Source organism: Pseudopodoces humilis, chromosome 3 (genome assembly GCF_049639895.1).
Source record: "Pseudopodoces humilis isolate 2021_Gansu_Grassland_sample_001 chromosome 3, ASM4963989v1, whole genome shotgun sequence".
Taxonomy (NCBI): Eukaryota; Metazoa; Chordata; class Aves; order Passeriformes; family Paridae; genus Pseudopodoces; species Pseudopodoces humilis.
Window position 1 is genome coordinate 15,538,537 of NC_142202.1, and position 7,566 is coordinate 15,546,102.

Sequence of the window (7,566 nt, forward strand, 5' to 3'; positions counted from 1 at the left end):
AAACATTTCTATTATATATTGGCTTAGGTGAATTTCTATACTTTAGAAAGAGCAACTAATTTTCTCAAACACAACGAAGAGTACCAGAAGAGTCGAAAAGCCAGCAGCCCTTCTTCCTGTTTCCTCTCAAACATTCCAAACTATCAAGCTGCATTTATTTCATCTCCCCATAATATTCAATATGTGCTACAGTAACGCCAGCACTCTTTCCTCTAAGATCCTGTCATTCACATACTTGAAGCATTTTAAAAACTTCAGGGAGTCAGTTTCAGGATTATCTTATAATGAAGGAAAGTGTGAGTGTATTATCTCTCCTAGCATTCAGAGGACAAAACAAATGAGAATCAGCAGCCTCCTGCAGAGACAGCAAGCTGAGGAGGCAGTTCAGGGACCAGAATGTGGGCATCCCAAACCCCAGATGGACAGCAGCTCCTTGTACACACCATGTGCAAAAGCCTTGAGTACCACAGAAAATCAAAACCAAAGCCAGGCACTCTGGCAACCCTCCAGGAGATTACTTTTCCAGTGGCATCTTGCACGACCTTCTGCTCCAAACAGCCTGTGAAGTACTCCCTTCTGGCTATTTATTAAGTCAATTTTCTTCTCGTTTTGCATACACAGCATAGGACAGTTCCAGATACCTTTTTTCTACCTCATTTAACAGCAGCCTACAGTAACTATAGCGTCCTCCTCATCTTAGAATCTCTGCTCCCACTTGATCCAATTACTTCTGACAACTTACCATTTTACAAAGGAGGCTCTTTCTAGGATTTTCTTTCCCTCCAGGTAACATTAAGGATAGGGACTCTTAATTTATTCCATCTCTCCAAGGCAAATCCCTCTCAATGTGTCTGTGGTGCTTTTCCAGCCCTATTAACTCCTATTTCACCTGCTTCATCTTGTGCTAAATAAAACAGCAAAGGAGTGTTTTTTACCTGCAGTGCCTCCAGCGTAACTCCAGCCAACACCAACAGAGACCCAGGGGCTGGCACTGTCCCTGCTCTCCTTTATAGGGAGGCTCTTGCCACGCCTTGAGTAAACGTAACCAAATTGAAGTTCAACAACCAATCTGGCTTGGCTGTAATAGTTTCATACAGATATCACACCATGAGGATACACATGTATAGATATAGATATACACACATTTCTATTAGCCATGTACCATCTATCCACCTACGTTTGTGGACAGCGTCCTGTGGCCAGCTAGCTGCAGTTATTCTTAGGGGAAAACAGGTTTATTGCACCTCTCATCTGTTTTCCTCCTCCCCAAACCAGCAGGAAATGCAGTAATCATTGTGGATCCAGGCACAGCCTGGCAGGACTCACCACAAGACAAGTTATCAGAGGTGCGTGTCATTCTTTCTGCAGCAGTAAAAGCAGCAGATATTTTTAGGCCAATGCCTGTTAGCATTTATGCTGGGCTCTTACTTAAATTCCACATCAGTTCACTTGGGCAGCTCATTTCCTCCAGGACTGCCTGAGGAAGTAGAACTTAACCTTTCATTTAGGAGGGGACTGACCTCCATTATCCGAGAGCCCAAAGACAAATAATTAAACAGTATCTAGCAAAAATATGGAAATGTTTATTTTTGGGAGACAAAACTGAGATAGCCTAAAGAGGCCCAAAATTCAAGGGAATGTGGGCAGCATGTTCTCAGGGACACATTCCCTGGCAGCAATCCTAAGTGTATTCCTACAGCCTGGAAACATGTGTTTGAAGAGACAACGATGCAACCTTGCAATAAAGCAAACCAGCAGCACCCTGGGCCGTACGAGTTGCAGCACAGTGGGTCAAGGCAGGGGACCCTTCCCCTTTGCACATTACTTTTGGGATGATATCTGCAGAGCTATACCAAATCTGGGGCTGCCCAGTGTAAGAGGGGCACTGAAAGTGCAGCAAGTCCAGCAGAAACCCACCAGGATGGTCAGAGGGCTGGAGCACAGGGTGTGAGAGAAGAGAGCAAGAGAGTTTGTCTGCTCAGCCAGGAAGGACACCTAATTGCACCCTCCCACTATCCAAAAAGTTCTGGAGCAGGTGGAGGCAGGCTGTTCTTGAAGGTGCACAGCAGATGGACAGAGGCAAGAGGCACAAGGAGCAGCAAGGAAAATGACACGTGGCTGGAGACAAAAAGGATCTGCAGAGTGGCTCAGGCCAGGCACAGGTGCCCAGGGAGCCTGGAGTGTCTCCACCCTTGGAGATACTCACGTGGACAAGGACATAAGCAGCATGACCTAACTCAGAAGTCAGTCTGCTTTGAGCTGGAGAGGAACTCAAAGACTCAAGAAATTACCCTCTCTTTTTCTAGTTACCACAGCTTGTTCATGAAAAGTGAAGTTACTCTGCAGTGAATGTTCATGAAGTTTACCTTGGGGATTAACAGCAAAATTTACCAATCCAGAGTTCTTTACTTATCCAAAGTAATCCTCCAATCATTTGGGCTCAAGAATTTCCCCAAACAAGACTTTCTGTTTGGTCTGCAGTCTCTTTGAGCTGGGATGTTAACAGTTCACATAGCAGCTGGCTCCTAGGAGCTATGGGAGATGAGAACATAAAAGTGCTCATGAAAAAGACAGCTCATCTTCATCAGTGTTTACTATAGTTCTGTGGGTCTGAAAGCTGGGTACTGCACTCTGCCTGCTCGTATTTAAGGGCTTTCATTTCCTCACGAGATCCCAGCATTTAGCAAGCTCTAATAGGAAACACATCCATGTAAATTGGAGCAAACGCTGCCTCAGAGGGCAAAACAGGTGCAGTTTTCCTTTAAGAGCTGTTTTCCCTAACCACTACATAAATAAAAGCTGATTGCACCAGAAGCAGGGAGCAAAGATTTCCTTCATTGCAGCAAAGGAGCTGTGAGGTGATAAATGCCATAGCTGCTGGCTCATCTGACAGCACACGGCTGTTAATCGCCTCCTCTCTGGGGAAACTGCAGGTATATCCCCCTCCAGGTATGGAGATTCATTGTCTGGAACCGATATCTCTGCTTAAACGGTGGATTAACATGATTTAAGAAATATTCATTGCAAAGTTGATTAGAAAGCCCCATCACCAACCTGGCAGGAGATTTCAGTTTTTGCAGCATGAGCCCATTTTGAGATTGTCAGCTTTTCTGCAGAAGGCTGTATTGATGTGTCCATTTTCGCAGTGGCTCCAGAGAAGGAAACCCAGAAGGCTGAGGGATTTATATGTAGTAATGAGCCTTGGGATTATTTCCTATCCTAAGTGTCTGTGGAAACCTGCGAGAAAAAAAAAAAAATTAAAAAAGAGAAGGATTTGAGTAAAAAGCACAGGGCTGTGCATGGGGAGAGAGCAGGGGTATTTTCTTCCAGTGGTACCCTGTGAGGTACCACTCTCGTGGCAACAATTGCCAACAATTCCCCTGACTTAAAGTTTGCTTTTGCAGAGTAGGGATATGAATCCATCTAAGGGTAGGTGTGCAGTTTAGTCTACTCCTGAACAAAAGATGCTAAAGGATCACTGAAAAATCAAAATTGCTTCTGTGCTGGGAGTCACCACCTCAGGGCTGGTAAAGCCCAAATAAAGGAGGGCACCATTACTTCAGACTTCCTCTTTCACTGGGTACTGGCACCAGTTGGAAAATACCAAAAAGTGCTGTTGAACTCAGGTTTTCTGTGAAGCCAACATGGCTTGTGGGGTCTCAGCTGGCACCACAGATTTTTGGCATCACAGATTTTTGGAATTTATTGAATCTTTATTCCTCTCTACTCTGGGATAAAAACACACAAAAATTTGCACCACACAGGGTCTCTTTTAAAACAGATTTTAAACTAAACACATGTATGTCCTCTTTGCCTGGCTTTCCTGAAGGTAAACTGTTCTCCTGGATGGACATCATGGTCTGCAGCTGTCAGCTCACTCACCCCCCCACCACGAGATCAGGAAGAGAACTGGAAGAGTAAAAGTGAAAAAACTCATGGGTTGAGCACAAGACACCTCAAAAGGTAGAGGAAAAACCATGTGCACAAGGAAGGCAAAACAAGGAATTAATTCCCTGCTTCCCAAGGGCAGGCAGGTGTTCAGCCACCTCCTGGAAAGAGAGGCTCCACCACACATAGCAGTTACTGGGGAAATCAGTAACTCCAGATCTCTGTCCCCTTCCAGCTCCTCGTGCACCCCCAGCCCCTCACTGCTGGCTGGGGTGAGGAGCAGAAAAGGCCTCGACTGTGTGCAAGCACTGCTGAACAATAACAAAAACATCCCTCTGCTATCAGCACTGGTTTCAGCACAAATCCAAACTATAGCCCCACACCAGCCACTGTAAAGATGAGCTGGAAGCAGCACAGTAGCCAGCAGCATGTCTGAAGCGGAGAGTTTGGCATCATCTTTCAAGGCTGTCTGGGGAGGAACTGCACAACTTTGCCCCGAGTACTAGTGGAAGCCTTGGCCTTAAGGAAGGGAACTCTCCTCACTCCACCCACAGAGCTTCTGCACTGAAGTATGAAGACTGTTATTTTTTGCAACGCTTCAGACATATGCCTTAATTTCTTACTTCTGCTGCTCTTACCCCTGTGAAGATCACACTCTTTTTAGCAGAAAGGCTCCTAATTTACACCACGGTAAATAAAAGAAACAGGCTGGGAAATTTTCCAGGGTAGTGAACACAAATAGGTTTTGTGTAAAAGAGGAATCATCCTTCAATCATTGTCACATTTGTTGCAGTGATTGGGCATCCCACTGTTTTTGCATTATGGGACTAATGTAAAAATACTATCAATCCATTTGATTTCCTCATTCATAATTTTGTATATAGGTCAAGTGTTACCATTTATTTGCTTCTCTTACACAAATGCAGGGAAGCTATGATTAATATTAGTCATAAACAAGCTCCTTTGCTCTGTGTTTATGCACTCCTATTTCTGGCAGGACCTGCCCTTCTAAAACATAAACTTTTATGACTGCAAAAACTATCAGGCAAGTAACAAAGTCCTGCTTCAGCATCTGTTTTTACCCAATCCTCACCCACGAGCTGCTCCTCAGTGCAAATTCACCACGAGCTGCAGCACTTTTGCCATATTCACATATGAATCATTTTGCTCATAAATGAAGTACAACTGTTGCTGGAGTGAAATGTGGCAGCTGCTTAACAGTACATAATGAATCCACAGAGCTAGATCCTACTGCCACTTGGGGGAGGGGGGACTTGGTTTGAAAAATATCTCTCTCCAGAGCCCTGTTTTCAGAAGAAATATCCACCGACTTCAGAACCACAGTGGGAATTCTTTGAGAATAAAAATAAAAATAAAAAAATAGGCAGCCTGCTACTGACACCCATATTAGCACTAGAATTTCCCGGCAGAATATTTTTCCTTCAGAAAAATGCAATTCTGTCAAACATGAAAGACGCTAACAATGAATTTTCACCACGAGAAAGACACAAACATTTCAATAATGCCACTGGGCTCCATTCTGATTTTGCAGTAGTTGCAATTTTTGCTTATGAAAACCCCATCACTTCAGGCTCATCTCTGCATTATCCAGAAGGTTTTACGTTGAAATGTAAAAAAGATTTCAAGTGTTATTGCAATAGCTCTCTGCATTTGGTCTGACGTTATTTTTAAGAATGTGATTCCCCAGGAAATTTTGGACTTTGTTTTTCATCTGAATGAGGAACAGAATATTACAGCACTTTGAATACTAAATCTCTACAAAACCTCTACAAAAGTTTGGCCCCTCAGCAGTCAGCAGTGAAACTCTCCTTGAGAATAAGCCCATCCTATCACCAGGACTAACATCAAAGCATTTTTTAAACACAGCCATCATGACATTGTCCTTGCAAGTGACAGGGACTCCCATCTGGTCACAGCAGTGCTGTTTTGCTTTACCAAACCTTGCTAGCAACTGTTTGGAAAGGTAAGTCAAGGAGCACTTTTTCTTCCTCTCTCCTTGGTATCCCTGATCTCCTTCTTCATAAGCAGCTTTTGGGTCCCAGAGACAGCCCTTTGTGGAAGGCACATCAAAATGCAGCTGTTGTTTTCATCAGCATATTAGCCTTTATTTGGCATTTCTGCCTTCAGCCTTGCTCAGGCCCTGTGGGTATGAGAAAATTTATTTCTTGCTTTTTTTGTTTTTGTCTTGCTGTGAACAGATTGTGACAGCCTCACATTTGTTTGTTTTCCAGAAACATTACTGCCATCCTCTAAAGGAGAATCCTTACCAAAAACATTGCAGGTTCCCAGTCCTTGCCTCGCCTTTGCCGACTGCAGACATGCATTGCACAGCACAGCTTCCCCGTCCTTGACATCTTGCCATTTGTAAGGTGCCAACAAGGGTGTGCTGCTGGCATTCCACCTCTCCTCCTCGCTCCCACAAGACAGCCAACACCTGGAGAAATTAAAGGCTGCAACTTGAGACAAGCCAGACAGCTCCTCTGGGATTCCACATCCTTCAGCACAGACCCAAAATCTGAAAATGGGGTTAATATCCAAATCACTGCAGAGGGATCCGAAGCTAAATTTTGGCAAACCCCAACAGTGTCCCAGGGGAATTAGGATCATGAGTTGGCTGGAAGTCAAGGACATGACACTCCCCCAAGAAGTGCTGGTGGAGCTTCTCCCCCAACAGTGTCAGCTGTGTGCTGACAGTGTTGGCCATTGTTTGAACATACTGCTTCCACCAAACACAGATAATGGCATAGAAAGAGAAATTCAATTAATCTCTCAGACTAACAGCTCCATTACCAAATTCCTGCAAATTTAAAAGATTAGAAAAACCAGAAATCATGTTTTTGATGACTATGGCTTCATCTTCTCTTGATCCAACCTCTCCTGAAGCAGTAGTACCCAAGCATACACACCTGCAAGGTACCTAGGCAGTTTAAAAAGAAAGGCTGTCTTGAAAGAGGATGGTGAGATACCTACAGACCTGATGGTAATGTCAGAAAAAATTTGTGTTCACCTCAGTTACCCTGTTAGGTAAGAGTGGTACAGATCTTTTCTGCCATCTGGACAGGACAGCAGGCAGCTCTCCTTGCAGCCCTAGGACCATCCTGTGTTTCCCTGGAATACACAGGGTGCCTAAACCAGGTGCTTTTCCTCTGAAACAAGCAGTCCACACTTTGTACCCCACTCACCAGAGACCTGTTTGGTTTCCCTCTAAGAATTATTTTGGCCAAGGGAAGAGTCATATCACAGCTTTTGTAACAGCATCAGCACTTGTCAACATCACAGGATTGGAGAGTAAAAAAAAAGTGAAAGAACCTAGAACATCACCAGCCTGAGTTTTCTCATCCTGATGACTTTGTAGCCAGATGCATCTGAACTTGCTCATCTGCCTGACACAAGTAAAAAGCAAAGTACTGCCCATAAAGAAAGCTGTTCAGCTCAGTCTGGAGACTATTTATTCAGCCCAAAACCAAAGGAGAATATGACCTCTGATTTGAAAGGCATAGGAAGGGTGGCAAATCCATGGAGAAAAGCTCCAGGCAGAAGTGGTCTCCTCCAGTAATTGAGACAGTTGTGCTGCTGAGGCCTGCTGCCAAGAGAGGAAGAAAAAAAAACAACAAGAAGGTCTTGTATAGAAAGAGTTTAGGGGTTTACCAGGATGAA

The 7,566-nt window shown here is 44.2% G+C and overlaps 1 protein-coding gene across 7 annotated transcripts in view; it reads right to left on the reverse strand.

Annotated features, from left to right (window-relative positions):
* The window catches only part of CAPN13 (calpain 13), a 51,423-nt gene extending 48,297 nt beyond the window's left edge, over positions 1 to 3,126 (reverse strand). For 4 of the 7 annotated variants that reach the window (XR_015772171.1, XM_088053123.1, XM_088053119.1 and 1 more), the window contains exon 1: positions 936 to 977. The gene's annotated coding sequence lies outside the window, so the exon portion shown is untranslated. Of the gene's footprint in view, positions 1 to 935; positions 978 to 2,366; positions 2,492 to 3,054 lie in introns of those variants that run through there. The other 3 variants (XM_088053121.1, XM_088053122.1, XM_088053120.1) reach the window with 3 other exon arrangements.
* Positions 3,127 to 7,566: the final 4,440 nt, after the last annotated feature.